Genomic DNA, 16,462 nt, shown 5'->3' on the forward strand with positions numbered 1-16,462 from the left:
GCTCCACCACTTATAAGTTACATTAACTTGGGCCTGCTAAATAACTTCTCTGTGTCTCAGTTTCCTCATCTGAAATATGACTACACTAGTACTTAATTCCTAGAAAAGTATGAGGATTAACTGAATTAATAAGTGTAAAGTGCTCAATACATGATGCTATTACTATAACTATTATGAGGGGCATCATCTCCACTTTAGAGATGTATCAACCGAGTCTTAGAGAGCCTAAGTCAATTACCAAATTCACCCAGTTAATAAAGGACAAAGCAAGGATTTATATTGAGGTCTGGTCTACCTGACTCCAAAGGCACATGGACACCTGACACTCCACAGTGCTTGAAACCTCCCTCTGTCTCTCCTCTCTCTGTCTCTGTCTCTCTCTATCTCTGTTTTTCTCTCTTGCTAAACTGTATTTAGGGAGCAGCTGGGCTGGTACAAGAGCTACAATAGGACCAAGGTTAGAAGTTCCCAGGGTCATCCTGGAAAAGTAGAAATGTGCAGGGCCCAGAGTCAACCCTAAGAACATGGGGTCTGGAAAAATGTCCCTCATTCTCCCCCCAGTCATTTTGCACAAATGACATCAGGCTAAAATAAATATCAAAGGCAGTATTGAAGGGGAAAAGAAGTTACAAAAGGGCAACACAAAGCCTTAGCAGAATGGGTTTTCAACAGGAAGGGAGTGTCCCATCCCAGCTGATTTAGTGCCTCGGTATCGCAGAGGGGATACGCTGTGGTGGAGTGGATACAAACTTAGTATGGGAACCTTAGACAATATTTGGCACCACTTGATCTGAGCATTTTTGCACATCTTTCTCTCTGCCCCACCCTTAGCTACTGCCCAACCTCCTGGTCTGAACAGAGGGAAGTAACTTCAGTTCCCTAGAGACAATTCCACAAGACACTTCCATAATTCCACAATTCCACAGGCTTCAAATTGCCCTGCCTGTCACTGCTAATGTTCTTAAGAGTAGCTAACAAAGCCTGTTTCCAGTCCCTCAAGGAAAAACACTCATTCTCCGTCTCTGGGAATGCTGGAAGGCATGCTATTGTAGCTTGAGGAGCCAAGAGACGAGCTGAGGGAGCATCAGAGTTGCCATCCCCACCACATCACCTACCACAGCATTCCCTAGGAAGCCCAGTTTCCTATTCCCATGGTCACCGTGCTCCTGAAAAAGAGAGTCAGAAAGTGCAAGGGCTGGACCCCTGCCCCACTCTCCTCCATCAGACGCTCCAGCATCTCACCTCACCTATCCAGTTCTGAGGGTCCCCAAAGGCTACATGTGAGACAGAGTTGGGTACTGAGGGAATTAGGCCCAGAAAGCCTTGTTCAAGAGAAAAACAACTACTAGCTCCTGAGAATAGGGACTGAATTTCATTTATCTTTGAAAATTCAGCACTTGGCACTTGGTACGTAGGTGACAGTATCAGTGAAATTAAATTGCTTTTAAAGGTTGGAATGCCTAAATATTGGATAGAAACAAGACACAAATATGACCTGTTTGCTGCTTGTCAACATGCCTCTAATCTTCCCAGAACAGGACGGTACCTCTGCCACAGAGGCTCTCAAACCCCCTGGGTCCTACTCACAAATCCAAGGGTGGTGATGGCTAAATAATCAACATCTAATTTCTGAGAACTGATCTCAGACTATTGAGGAAGGTCTGGTGTTTCATCCTCCACCTCTCCACATCCTCACACATTACACACCCAAGAATAAAACAAGGTGAATTTCAGACCGGATTAAGGAAATTTCTAACATATTTTCAATCAGCCCTCTGACAACACAAGTTACCAGTACATTGCGCAAAAGCGGAAACACAAAGAGAGAAAACCCAGCTCCTGAATTACTTCCTCTCGGCTTCAACTGCCATTGACCACACACCCTGACCCACAGGCGCACACCCAGGCCAGGTAGTACACTCGTGCACATTCATAGCACCCGCTCTAAACTCTAAAGTGGCAGCAACATACAAGACATTAGGACACCACATGGGTTCACATATGTGTTATGTGGCCCCCAGACAATATTAAGAATATAACCCCACCGCACCCTTCACCATCTATGAATGCTGGGAGCTAGAGCGTGCACATGTGTCTCCCTGTGCCCTGTGTTCTATCAGGCTCTATGGGAAAAGAAGAAAACATGAAGCAGAGACCCCGATGGCTATGAGAATTTCCTGTTATTTGTTTCAGGGACCCACCAGCAGCAAACAGCCAGGAGAGTTACCAAATAATCATAGCCCACTCCAGAAACTGAATGTGATGGTCCGGGGTAGGTTGTGGAGGAGGTGGGAGAACAGGGAGGGAAGTCCTATCATACCAAAACATGAGAAGTCTGTGCAATGGCTAGGAACCTACCAAGTTGGCCCTCCTTCTCCAGGGCCAAGGGGGCTCCAGGCTCCAGAGACTCTCCTCACCACACCCACAGTGGGCATCTTCAGGCCACGGAAACACAGAGCTGTGCAGGAGGAGGCACAAACAGAACTCACAACCTGCTTATTTGGGGGAAGGCAGGCACATGAGCCAAAAAAGAAGCATTCAGGGCTCTGCCCCACCTGCTCCTGCCTCCCTGCTGCTAATCATAGAATCAGAACTTGAGAGCAAGAGGGAACATGAAAGATTATCTCACCCAAATCCAACAAATTGCAGATAAGAAATTCAAGTCCACAGTGCATGAGTGACTCTCCCATGGTAACAAAGGAAATTGGTAGCTTAGCTGACACAGAACCAGTTCTCCTCACTCCCAGCCTAGGGCCCCCATCTCTGGATCTCCCCAAGGCCACAGTGTGTGAACAGCCCCAAAAGTGAACTGTATAAAACTCTCCGTTGTCCTCATTCAAGGTAGAGGGTGTAAGTGGATCAGCCCTGCAAACTTGCCAGTGGATGAGAGAAAGATTCGTATTTACTCCTGTTTATCTGCATCACCTGGCTCCAAGTCCTTAGGAAGATTAACCCTCCATTTCAGAAAAGATGGGGATGTGTGCAGACCACTGTGGTGGGTGATGGGATTTCCACTTCACATCTCAGGCTGCAACTCCACTCTCCCCACCACTGCTCTCAGCATGAAGCAGCTAAACTTCATGGAAAGTTCTCCCTCCATGTAAGAGCCTGGCTGGGCCCGGGAGGAACCACTGGGCAACTGCTCCTCTCCCAGGGCACGTCCTTCACTGAGCACCAAATCACACCATGTTCCCCAGCCCTCCCCCGCCTCTGTCCCACCCAGGAGGTAAGCCAACCAGGGGTCAGGGAGAGAAGTAAACCCCATCCCTGAGGGGGAGTGGGTGGGGAGAGAGTATGGGGGGGAGAGAAGCAAATGAAGGGTGAAAGGAAAATGTGAATACAAGACACTGCCTCAAAATACCTCCTCCTGCATTAACGTCAGCATGATTTCACCCATTCTCAGAATGGAATGCACCCCTCCAAAAGCCCGGAGAAAGAAAGAACCCATAGACTACATTGTCAACTTCACAGAGGGACATGACCCAAACTGTGGGTAACTAGAGAAGTCAAGACTCCATTGCCTTCCAGAACCCAGACACCCAGCCCCAAGTCAGTAAGTCTCAATTATCAGAGTTTGAGAAATTCTGCTTTCTGTTGGTCCAAGGTGAGACCTATAGATCTCAATTTTTAACAAACATTCCAGACAATTCTGATATAGATGGTGTGAGGACCACTCTATGAGATGTCCTGCCATATCACTTCCCCCACTGGACTGCTGAGAGGTTAACAGCACCTGCTATGGAGTCCCCCAGGTGGCCTGCCTTCAAATTCTGGCTCCAACACATGAGCTGCAAGGCCCTGAGCAAATGACTACACCTTATTCCCCTCATCTGTAACATGGGGCTAATAAAAGCACCCACCGCATGGGCTGTTGTGAGGAACAAATGAGGTAATCCAGTTATTTACAGTGTTCAGGACACTGCCTGGCATGTAGTAAGCACACAGTATTTGTTAGCTATAACTTGGTCTACTGGTACACACCTAGTTGCACTAGCTGTCAGTTGTACGATAATCAGTAAGCACACCATGTTTTTTGGCTATTTATATTTTATGCTGCAATGTATACATATAAAACTCATTACTCCCAAGAAATTGACAGGCCAAGTAATTTTTAAGCTATAGGGAGCCTTCCAAGGTTAGTTATGGCCTAGTAGCCTAGCTATTAGCTTAATCTTTCTAAGTTACTTCTTCCTCTTTGCCCTCCTACTGTCACCCTTTCCCTTTCTGCCCTATGGACTTTGTATTCTCTACAAAACTTTAAATTTACATTGTGCTTTTATGTTTTATAATGAGTGCTAAAGTGTTTTATAGGATTTGTTTTGTTTGCATGCTTTTCTCTATTATCTTTTCCAAAAGTCCTTCCTTTCCTTTAGGCAATTAATATGTGACCCCCAGGCTAAGAATATTTATCTGGGCCAAAACCCTGAAAAGTCACTCTGATAACAGAGAAAAGCCCTCTGACTTGTGATGAGATGAGGCAGAGCAGTACCCTACAGGCACAGACTCTGGCTCACCCCCACTTCTCTGTCTCAACCTCCCCAACTCACTGGCTCCAGCCCCAGCCTCCTTCTAGAGCTTCTCCCCAGTGCCCACAAAGTATTTCTACCTGGAGAGTCCACAGACATCATATCTACACATCCAAAGCTGAATTTAGCATCTCAGGCCCTAGACAACCAATCCTTTATCCTTATCTCAGGGCTAATGATATCTGATCCACACAAAAGCCCAAACTGAACACAGTTCCGAATCATCTTCAGGCCTCCTCACTGCCCCATCTCTCTGTTCACCACCAAGGCCTACCAATTCTTCAAATGGCTCTCCTGTTCCCTGCTCTCCATGCCCTCTGATCTGCCAGTTCAGCTCTCAGACTCTCATGTGGACCCTCCACAACCACAGTTCTCCCAACAAGCCAGCTGTCAGAGTGCATGTCCCAAAACACAGGTCTGACCAGGTCGTTTCCCACTCTGGTAGATGCCCACTCACGAGAGTCCAGACTCCTTACGCTGGTAGTCAAGACTTTCACAATTTGGCAGGACTCCACTTCTGCTACCAAAGAGAGTCCCAAAACAAGACCAGGCCACAAAGATCCACCCACTCCACTCTAGCCTAAAATGCTAACCAACCAGATACGTGATACCTTGGAGTCAGTCCCCTCTCATACAGACATTAGCCAAATTGATTGTATCTGATGGTGGATCTTTGGGCCCTGAAGGGATGATACAGATTTCTAATGAGGAAGAGGAAAGACAGTGCATGCCCAGGGCATTCAAGCTGTAGGGCTTGAGTTCATCTAGTCACATCTCCTCATTGTGCAGCAGGCAAAGCTAAGGCCTAGAGAAACAAATCTACTCATTCAAGGTCAGAGCTCAGTCACCATCACCAGGACTCAGCTGTCCTGGCCCACAATTTTACTTCTTCTGCCAACAGGCCTAGAAGACTCTCCCAAGCACAACTGTCCGTAATTCCCACAACCTTTCCCTTTCCCTGATCACCCTCAGGACCCCCTATGCCACCCACAAGCTGCAGGTTCCAAGAGACCTGGAAGGGACAGAACTGGAAGGCTTGAGCTTTGGCACAAGGGTGAAACATTTGGGGCCAAACACAAGCGCCTTTGCCTATAGAAAAAAATAGGCCTGTTGTCTTGGTGGGTGGAACGAAACCATAGCAGGAGCAAGGAAAACAGCTTTGTGCCCAGAGATCAGCACTTGGCCTTAAATACCAGGGTGGAGAGGGAGAGGGGAGAAAGGAACACATACTTTAAGAAAATAGAGGCAATTACAACAGTTCCTACTTACTCTGGTTTTTGTTTTTTGTTGTTATCGGTTTTTTTCCCTCACATAGTACTCTGCACGGCCTCTGAGTCCCTTGGGATCTAGGAGGGCTAGGAAAAGGCCTGGCTCCCTAGAGGGTGGAGGAATCAAGATGAGATTTAGATGGCTCCATTATGAGACGATTAGTAGAGAAAGGGGCCACTCTATCCTTTCCTTAATTGCTAATGAAAGAAAAAACAAACAACTCAGAGCTACACATCCACCCCTCAACAAAGGAAACAAACCCTCCTGCAAAATACAAGGGACCTATTTGGGGACCAGGGCCCTGCCCATCTCAGTACTGCAAGAAGTGAGAGGAGGGGAAAAGCAGAAAAGCCTGAGCCTCAAACAACAAATATTTCACAACGAGCATATTCTCCTCCGCTAACAAGTCCAAAGCTACTTGATATGTTTCTGAGTTGCCAGAATGTCTTGGTTCACCCCATAAAAGGTCTCTGACCATATTCATTTGATGCCCAGAGATTCATTCCTTTGGGTTTGATGCACTGAAGTGATGGATCATTTAGATTGAAGGACAAAGTCTCATGTGTACCCTCAGGACAAAGTCTATCATTTTTCCCTTCCTGCCCTTGCACAAGCTATTCCTCCAGCTGCAACATTCTTCCTTCTCCTGCCCTTGCCCTTAGCAAACTCAAATGGCATGCTCTCCCAGAGATCTTGAAGGGACTCCTACTGGGGCCCAGAGCAGGCCACCCCAAAATATCCCACAGTGGGATGTTGATTATTTTGAATTAAAGTTACTTGTTTGACATAAAGTTTTGACCCTCCTCTCTCTGTGCCTCTTAAAAGCAGGAAATAAATCTCCCGTGTGAAAGATACTCTCCCTGCACCAGGAGATAGATACACCCTTTCACAAGGGCTAGGAAATTCAGGGCCAGGAAGCCTGTGTCAATAAACCTCGTTACTTTGACTAATTTACTACCTCAATCCTAAACTCTGCTCAAATTCTCACTAATTACGTACCCCAAACCTAAGTTTCTTTGTTATATAAAATTCTCACAAATTTGTTGTCTCATTGTATAAAAAGATATATACACTGCCTGCTTTGTTCACTCTCTGAGCATCATTTTTCTGTGATCTCCCAGTGAACGTATTAAATTGGTTTTTCTCCTGTTAATCTGGTCTTGTGTCAGTTTTATTATTAGTCCAGTCATAAGAACTCAAGACACACAGTGGGGGAATTTCCCCATCCCTGATATTCCCACAGGTAAATGAATGGTTCCCTCTCTGTGTTCCCACAGTACATTGAACATACCTCTATTTATAAGATTATGAAGTTTCTATATAATATTTAATTTTTTTCTTCTTAAAAATTAAGACAAAGTCTGAAAAAGAAATTAACTATTACCCATATTCCATTTTCCAACCATATTCTAGACTTAATCATTATTTAATATTTTGGCATACTTCTTCCAGTCTCCCTTTCTGGGTGGCAGACTGCAACCTCCTGGAATGCAAAGACTATATACTTTTTTTTCCAGTTGTTACAGTTCTGGAGGCCAGATGTTCAAAACGGGACTCACTGGGCTAAAATCAAGGTGTCAACAGGATGGTATTCCTTCTGCAGGTTCAAGGAGCTAATTGCTTCCTTACCTGATCCAGTTTCTCGAGGCCACCCACACTCCTTGGTTCATGGCCCCCTTCCATCTTCAAAGACAGCGAGGGCCGATGGAGTCTTTCTCATGCTGCATCATTCTGACCCTGACCCCCCTGTCCGCCTCTTTCTCTTATGAGGACCCTTGTGATTACATTGGGCTCACCTGGATCATCCGGGTACTGTTACCATCTCAGGATCCTTAACATCATCACGTCTGCAAAGTCCCTTTTGCCATGTAAAGTAACAATCACAGTTTCCAGGGGTTAGGATGTGGATATTTTGGAGAGGCCATTATTCTGCCTACCACATGTACCTTTTCTAAACTTTACCCACAACAAAAATTTGCTTTGCCTTCCTTCTCTTTCACTTTTCTTCTGATACAGAGGAAAGAGCTGAAACACACTAGCTCTGTCATTAACTGGCTGGATGTCCCTGGACCAGTCAATTCAATTCCTTTAGCCTCTTTTTTGTCTTCTGTAATACTGGTTAACTCTCACAGCATTAGGAAATGACAGTGAAAGAGTAAGTTAAGATACATAAGGCAGTAAACACAGTGCCTGGAATGTAATGAGCCCTCAGTAAACATTCCTTTCAATACTTTCCTTTTGCCATCCCATTTTCTCTCACTCTTGCCCATTTTCTCCTTCATTTTCTTTCTCTTCAGTGATTTAGTCTGACCTCAGTCTATTTAGCAAAGAGGTCATACTACCCATATCTTGTAATTCTGTTTAATGCTTCCTGGGACAGAGTCTGATATCTACTCAAGGCAGCCCACTATACTTATATGGAGAAGTCCGGTTTTTTTTTTTAAAAAGAGTCCTTTTATGTTCATGGAAAACTTATATATACTTCCTCATAACTTAGACATACCCGTTCCAATTCTGCCCTGTATATTTATACATTCTTTTACTTATTTCATCCTGCTTCAGCCTTTCTCTTTACATCTTAACAGTAAGGAGAGTACAGAGACAAAAGTAATGCCCAGGCCACAATAGGGAATACCTTGAGCAAGATGAATGCTATTTGCAAGAATCTCCTGAAGACTGTTTCTATGCTTGGCTCTCAGCAAAACGATTTAACTCTAGAACACATTCCCATACCCCCAGGGACAACTGTGACAGAAACCACACATCCTCTGAGTATTTCTGCCTTGAATTAAGATATTTTCCAGAATGCTATTTATAACTTAGTGTTACGCAACACTTCCACTCCTGGAAGTTAAGCATTCTGTATCATTTTCATCTCTAGCTAGTCTGCCAGGACCCTGGCTAGAAAATGTCTCTCCACCCTAGATGACCAGGGTGGCACCATTGGCTGGTCCCAGAATTATTATAGCTCACACTTACTCAGCACTCACTATGTGCCAGGCACTATTCCTAGGGGCTTTATATGTAGCTACAGTCTTCACAAAAGAATCCCATGCATGATATCATCACATTTTTACAGATTAAAAAAAACTGAAACACAGAGGCTAAGTAATCTACTCAACATTGCACGACTGCATAATTTAACCTCATCTCCCACCCATATAAATGTTAATAATTTAATGTGGGCAGAGGATACCTTAAGATTTCTAAGCTCTCATGAATAAAATCCACCTTCCAGAATGATGTTCGCCTCCTCCATTTTCAGGACTCATCAACAAATCAGCATTTTCTTTTCTGTCTTGCCCTTCACTTATGCACCTCTTCCCTGACACCACATTCACAATTGCACATCTCTTCATAAAAGCTTGCTTTTATGAACCTCAATGCCTCTTGGGAAGAAACACAGTATGGTTCGTGGTCCCAATGAAAAGTCATTTTTACTGAATTGACAACTATTTGCACAGCCATTCTCCGGCCATAAAGGGGGTGCACTAGGGAAAGAAAGTGTAATGAGAAGGAAGAAGGAGGAGGGAGAGTCCCTGCAATGGTCACAGAGGGGAGGAGATTCCAAAGGCAGAAACAGTCATAAGACACAGCCAGACTTTGTGGCCTTTGAACAATGGCAGCTCCACCTGTCCCTTTCCATGCCTGTTGGCATCTGGCTTCCTTCTCAGCCTGCCCCTCCTGGCCTTGTCTTCTTAGACCAACTAGAGGCCTGGAACTGAGGCCAAACCACAGCATCCAGCACTGAGCTGTGTGGGTGGAGGGAGCAGAGAAGGGAGTAAAGTGTTCAACTCACAGGGGACATGACTGACCTATGTACATATCCCTCAGGCAGGGAATGGATTAGTGAGGGGCTGCTCTGCAGGACTCATGGTTTAAGGAGTTTTACTGGGGAGTCACACTTCCTCAACGCTGTCTGACTGAGAGCAAGGGGTGGGTGTGGGAGGCATCACAGCTTTCTCCCATTTAGACACCCATTGTCCCTCCAGCTCCCTCTGTTGGGTTACCTTCCTCTATCCATAGGTCACTTATTGACTGAGTTGGGTTCTAGGGGGGTTGGGGGGAATCTCAGTTGAATTCCTTAAAGCCCTAAGCACTCAATTCAGTTTAAGAGTATCTGTCATCTTAGCGATGACCAGACACAAGTATCTTTTAAAGGTTCTGCAGGAAATTTTGACAAGAGCCTTTACACCACCCACAATCCCTCTGGGGACCACTGAGCTACACACAAGAAGGGAAAGGAACTTACTGTATGCTGAGAACCTTTATGTTTGCACCTCACATAACGCTCATAGCGACCCTTTGACATCAGGACTATTATCCCTATTTTGCAAATGAGAAATCAAAACTCCAAGTCAATTAACTTGTCCCTTATCCAAGACCTGAGACAAGATGGAACCAGGATTCAGACTCACATATTTCTGAATCTAAAGCTCAGGTTTTCACTCTACATCATCCTACCTATCAGAATTCAAAGAACGGAAAGATAATTGCTTCTAGCAGAAATACTCATAAAAGGCTTCAATGAGGAGACAGGATCTGAAATGGGCCTTAGAAGGAAGAATGATTGAGGAGGCTGAGCAAGAAGGCAGGGGTATGATAGAAAGTAGAAAAAGAATTAGAATCCATTCAGATTAAGAAAGTAAAATGCACGTTCAGGTCTTACTAGGTAGATCAAGGGAGCAGATTGGGGCCATGCTACAGGGTCTTTCAACGGCAGCCTAAGGAATTGGAACTTCATCCTGCAGATAAGAGTCACTAGAACACTTTGAGAAGGTCAGGAACAGGAGAAAACAGCATTTTCAGAAAGATTACTCTGACAGGGTTAGGCAAGATGACTTAGGGAAATGGTTCTCAACTCTGGATACTCACTAATTACCTGGAAGCTTCTTTCTTTGCTTTGCTTTACTTCTTTTAACTTTTTATTTTAACATAATTTCAGACATTCAAAAATGTTCCAAAAATACTCAAAGTTCCCTTATGTCCTTCACTCCACTTCCCCAAATATGAATGGTACAGATAACCTCAGCACAATTATCAAAATCAATAAATTATCATTGATATAATACAAAGAACTAACCTACAGATCTTATTTAAATTTCATCAACCTTCCCACTAATGGCCTTGGTCTAAACTAGGATCCAATTTAGGATCGTACTATACATTTACTTGTTGTGTCTCCTCAGTCTCTTTAATTGGGGCCAGTTCTTCAGAATTTCTTTTCCCTTCATGACCTTAATATTTTTGAAGAGTATTGGCCAGTTATTTCATAGAATGACCCTGAGTTTGGGCTTATCTAACATTCCCTCATGATTAAACTTTAGGTTATGCACTTTTGGCAAGAACACCACAGAAGTGATGATGTGCCTTCTCAGTCCATCATATCAGGCCCATGATATCGATATCTCGCCTTACTGGTGATGTGAACTTTGAACACTTGCCTAAGGTTTCTCCACTGTAAAATGACAATTTTATGTGGAAGATTTTTAAAGTACCAATGCCTAGGCCACACCATAGGCCAATCAGATCAGACCCTCTGGAGATAAGGCATAGGCATTGGTAGGTTTTAAACATGCTGCAGGTGATTCTAACCAGCATCCAGAGTTGGAAACCACCAGTTTAGACGATGAAGATTAGCATCCTGGAAATCAGAAAGGAAGACATTCCTTGGGCTTCTCTTTTTAAAATAACAGGCAGTTGCAAGCACAGATAAAAATATCTGGACTTTAGAATAGCCCCATGGCAGAGAAAAGGAAAGGCCAAAAATCCCCTGATTGAGAAAGTGATGGGTGAGTAGACTGCTGTCCAATAAGAAGAGAAGGCAGGATGCTCAGTGAAGTGTCCAGCCCTCCTGCTCTATTTTCTCTCCAGATCTCAGAGAAAACTTCGCTGCAGTGAAAGCACACACCATATAATTTTAGCAGTCATAAGCCTGACATGAGCTCCTAATTGCCACGGAGGGAGGGAATTATGGATCATGTGATATAAATATAACACCACACATGCAAAGATGAACACTTCCAGGTATGGTTGAATGAATAATTCACAGAATCTAGGTCAGAGGTAGGTGACCTCCATTAAACAACCTTGCCCTCCCCACTTGGTCTTTTTGTCCTTAATCTCTTCTGAAGTAATAGAGTAAGGACACTGTAGTAAATTTCACGAAATAGGAAAGTGGACACATCTCCTGTCACCAGGCTGTTGAAGCAATGATACTGTGCTCAACTTCCTTAGGGTTACTATCTTGGAGTTTCCATAAAGACATTTCATCAACCCCTTCCTTGGAGGGGCCATCTAACAACATGCAAAGAGAAACACCAATTTAACCAAAATCTGGAGGCAGGAAAGACCCTGACGAGAACTAGCCCTCAAGTATTCACAAACTACCAGGATCTGGTGCTGCTGGTAAAGAGGAGTTGCTGCTAGTCAATAAGTGACTAAGGAGAAGGCAGCTTGAACACTTAGGGAGTACTTACAAGGAAGTAACTCAATTATCCCTCAGTTATTACACAGCCAATTATCCCTCAAGCCTCTCTGTGGGGTCTCACTGAGAGGGCTGGCACATAATTAAATGCTCACACATGGGTGAAATAATTTATAGAAGGGTGGGATTAACTAGGTCAGGAATGGCTGGGAAAGGTTTCAGAAAGAGGCAGGATTCAGGTTAGACCCTTGAATAGTTAATTCTTAGGGAAACAGGGACAAGGAGAAACACAAGCACAGGGAACCAGGTGTCAGGCACCACTGTAGATGCTAGTTTTGAAGGAGATTTCAGGAATGAGAGTGGGTTTGCATATGTTATTTTATTTATTCCTCTCAACCACAATATGGGGTTATTTCAGAGGACGATGCTGATCCTCAGAAAGATGAAGTAACTTGCCCAGGTCGGCGGTGGATCTAGGATTAGAAAGTAGCTATGTCTAACTCCAAAGCCCATGCCAATTCACTATCACTGAGAGAAGCCTGAACACAGTATGTTTAGGGAACAGGAAGGGGCAGGGACGGCTATGGCAGAAGACAGGGTTAAGACACAGGGCAGTTAGGTAAGCTTGCTAAAGTGGGAGCATGTGTTGTACAGCCAGGAAAACTAGACAGAGACATTTGAACTTGGTCTTATGGTTACAGAAGAGCTTTTGAAGGGTTTGAGTAATGGAGTAACCAAAGTGACACCTTTGGGCAACGACCAAAGGGGATGGTGGTGAAAATGGGAGTTCTGGGTTCCTAAGCTAAAGAGCTGCCACTAACAACAGTAAAGGGGGCCACACGATATAGTGAAGTGAGAAGTGGACTAAGAATCAGAAGCTTGGGTCTAAATGCAAAAAGTTACATGATAAAGACGTGGCTACATAAGACAAGTGACGTTCTCTCTCTGGACTTCAGTTTCTCTTCATCCATAAATCAGATGAAGTGAAAATTAATCTCTAAATGACCTCTAAACCTTTGCTACTCAAAGTGTGGGCCACCAACCAGCAGCAAGGCATCATCCAAAAGCTTAAGAGAAATGCAGAATCTCAAGCCCAACCAGAAGAATCAGATCTGTATTTAAACAAGATCCTCAGGTGATCTGTAAGCGCAGTAAAGTTTGAGACTTCTCTAAAGTGTTCAGACTCACCTCAACTCTGTCACTTCACAGGAAAAAAAAACACACAAAAAACGTTTCCCTTTTCACTTCATCTGTTCCCTTTTCCTACCTAACCTCCCCTCAGATTTGCCCACATCCAGGTCAAGGGCTTAGGAACACCAATGGGACAGCGCTGCCTCCTTGTGGCCATGATCAGTAAATGCACTTAATCTTACCACTCGCACCAGTGGAGGGAGAGGGTTGGCAGAGGGCGTGAAGTCCAAGTCAGATTAGATAAGAGAATCACAACCCCTCACAATGGCCAGAAGTAACTGTCACACAGAGCTCGGCCTGCATCATACTGTCACATTTTAAAGGGCAGTTTTTATAATACCTATTTAAATGTGGTCTTAGTGGGAAACCTGGGCTCCAAGCCAAGCTCTGCCCTTGCAACCTTAAAAGAAAACTCACTCTGACAGTTATTTTCAGACATTCAGCCCCTGCCTGAACTCTGCCAGTAAACTTGCAGTTTTCCAAGGAAACTTATTTTACTGTGTCAGTTCTTTCACCTCCTGAGCCACAATGTGTCTGAGGCATACTCACCAACCCTAGTCCTCCTCTCTGTAGGCACTGAAATAAGTTTACTAACTTTTCACACAAAAACCTTCAACCATTTGTGAACAACCACCGTGCGCCACTGTCATCTTCCCTCAGCCATTTCCCAAATGACATATTCTGAAGTCCCTGCAAGTGAAGAATGTCAACCTCTGCGGAAACTCCAAATTCTAGGAGTGTTCTAACCAGAGCAGCAGAGCCACAGGACCACCCACCTCCCCATTCTGGGCCCTACACCTATACCCAGAAAGACAAACACCACCTCAGCTGATGTGAAGATACTGCTTTTCCTACTTGTGCTGCTGCTCAGGCATCCCACACCTGCGTAGATGTATACTTTTCATTCAGTTTTATTTTTTAAGAAATATTTATTACAGCTTGCTATGTCCTATGCACTAGAGAGGAAAGATGAATCAGACCTGGTCATGCCCTCACCAAGCACTAGGTTATGGGGGGAACCCAGCTCAAAGCTAGACATTACAGTTCAGTGAGAAACACCTTGATGAAGGTGAACACAGACTTTTTTGGCCCATCTCCTCAACCCCATGAAAATCTTCCACTCTTAGTTTTCTGGACTCAGTTTTTCTCATTTCAAGCTCAAAGTGAAATAAAAAAGGCAAATGTCCAGATGGTCCTTTTTGCAGTCCCGGTTGGATTGGATATTTCCTTCTGGCTAACCCAAGGTGCTGGAGGCTCCCACTTCATTCTGAATGTCCTCTCTCTCCAATTAGTGCTCACCACACGTGCACATGCAGCAGCCAGGCAGCTGCACACTAAAAAACGTTCTAGCAAGTCAGGAAACTTGAGTTTTAGTCCTGTGGCTTTGAGGCTGACTGTGTGATGTTGAGCAAATCATATAACTTCCCTCAGCTTTAATTTCCACTCCTCTAAAATGGAGCAGTTGGATTAGATCTCCATGGGTCTATGGGTACAGTGAGAGCTCCTCAGACAGAGCATCACCCCTTACTCGTCTCGGGAGCCACCACCTGGCAAATACCAGGCACACATTAGGTGCTCAAATGTTCACTGAAATCGTGTATGAATAAATGATGATTATTAGAGCAACATGAACTATGGAATCAATCGACAAATATTTCTTTTTTTTTTTTTAAGATTTTATTTATTTATTTATTTTCCCCCCAAAGCCCCAGTAGATAGTTGTATGTCATAGCTGCACATCTTTCTAGTTGCTGTATGTGGGACACGGCCTCAGCATGGCTGGAGAAGCGGTGCGTCGGTGTGCGCCCGGGATCCAAACCGGGCCACCAGCAGCAGAGCGCCCGCACTTAACCGCTAAGCCACGGGCCGGCCCTCGACAAATATTTCTGAACGTCTCCTAAGTACACTATAGAGTGCAGAAACCAAATAGGTGTGGCAAAATGGTATTTTCTCCCCACTTTCCGCTTACTTCCTTCCCAGAGTAGGGCCTTTGTAAGTCAGAGAGACTGTGCTGGCACAAATAATATTCTTGAGGTGGGCTCTAGTAGTTGCTGATATTTAAAAAAGGAAAGTTTGTTTGTCTTGGGGGTGTTTTATATCAATGCACCTGAGGGACCCAAGGCCCCTTCCATGGTACACAGGACCCAACACCCCACCCCAAGTCCATGGAGGGGAAAACCAGAGAGTTAACTGACAGGGTCCCAGGACCTGGGGAGATCAGAGGAGTAAACAGACTGGGGGACCTGGAGGAAGGTCTGAGGAGGAGCTCCCTTATCCTGAGCAGCTCGAAGGGGACTGATGGCACCTCAATGGGAAAAGTAAAGCACTCCCATCAGGTTCCATGTGTATATGTGATCATTCATAAGTAAAATCTTCTTTCTCATAAAGGAATGCACTTTCACATGCTTTCTAACACATCAGGCCTAGTTAAAGCGTTACAAAAATGTCATTTCATTCAACAAACATTTATAAAGTACTCTCAAAGTGTCAGGCCCTGTGTAAGTTCAGAAACACAAAAAGAACAAAAACCAGCCCCTGCCCTCAAAGATACCTCCCAATTAGCTCCATGCTCCTTCTCTGCACTGCCCTCCTCTCCGCCCTCCACCAACCCAAACCTACCCCACCCTCAAGCCCCAGCCCAAGGTCCACTAACCCGGACACTCAGCTACTCTGTGTCCACAGTGAACTCCTGCCACTTCTGAAATTTGGTTCCACTTATATCTCTAGATTTTATGAAGGGTATGTCATCTCCCTCATTACCTTTTGAGCCTCCTGGGGACAGAGACCATTGTTAGAATTTTCCAGAGAGAAGCCACATCAGGAGTTTGTATCAGACCAAGCTCAGACCAAACTCAAGTCTTCAACTCCAGGACAATCTGCACTGCTGAGCACAGTGCCTGGCTCCCTGCAGTGCTTTATAAACCTTGTGTAACAAAGTCTACAATCACCTCTCCAACGTGACAACAGGCAAGGATAATCTGAAACATTGAGAGGGTAAGAGGATCAAATAAAAATCAAAAAGGGTGTGACTCATGCCTTGCCTCTTCCC

This window comes from Ceratotherium simum, chromosome 33, assembly GCF_057802395.1.
Source record: "Ceratotherium simum simum isolate JZ-2026a chromosome 33, ASM5780239v1, whole genome shotgun sequence".
Lineage (NCBI taxonomy): Eukaryota > Metazoa > Chordata > Mammalia > Perissodactyla > Rhinocerotidae > Ceratotherium > Ceratotherium simum.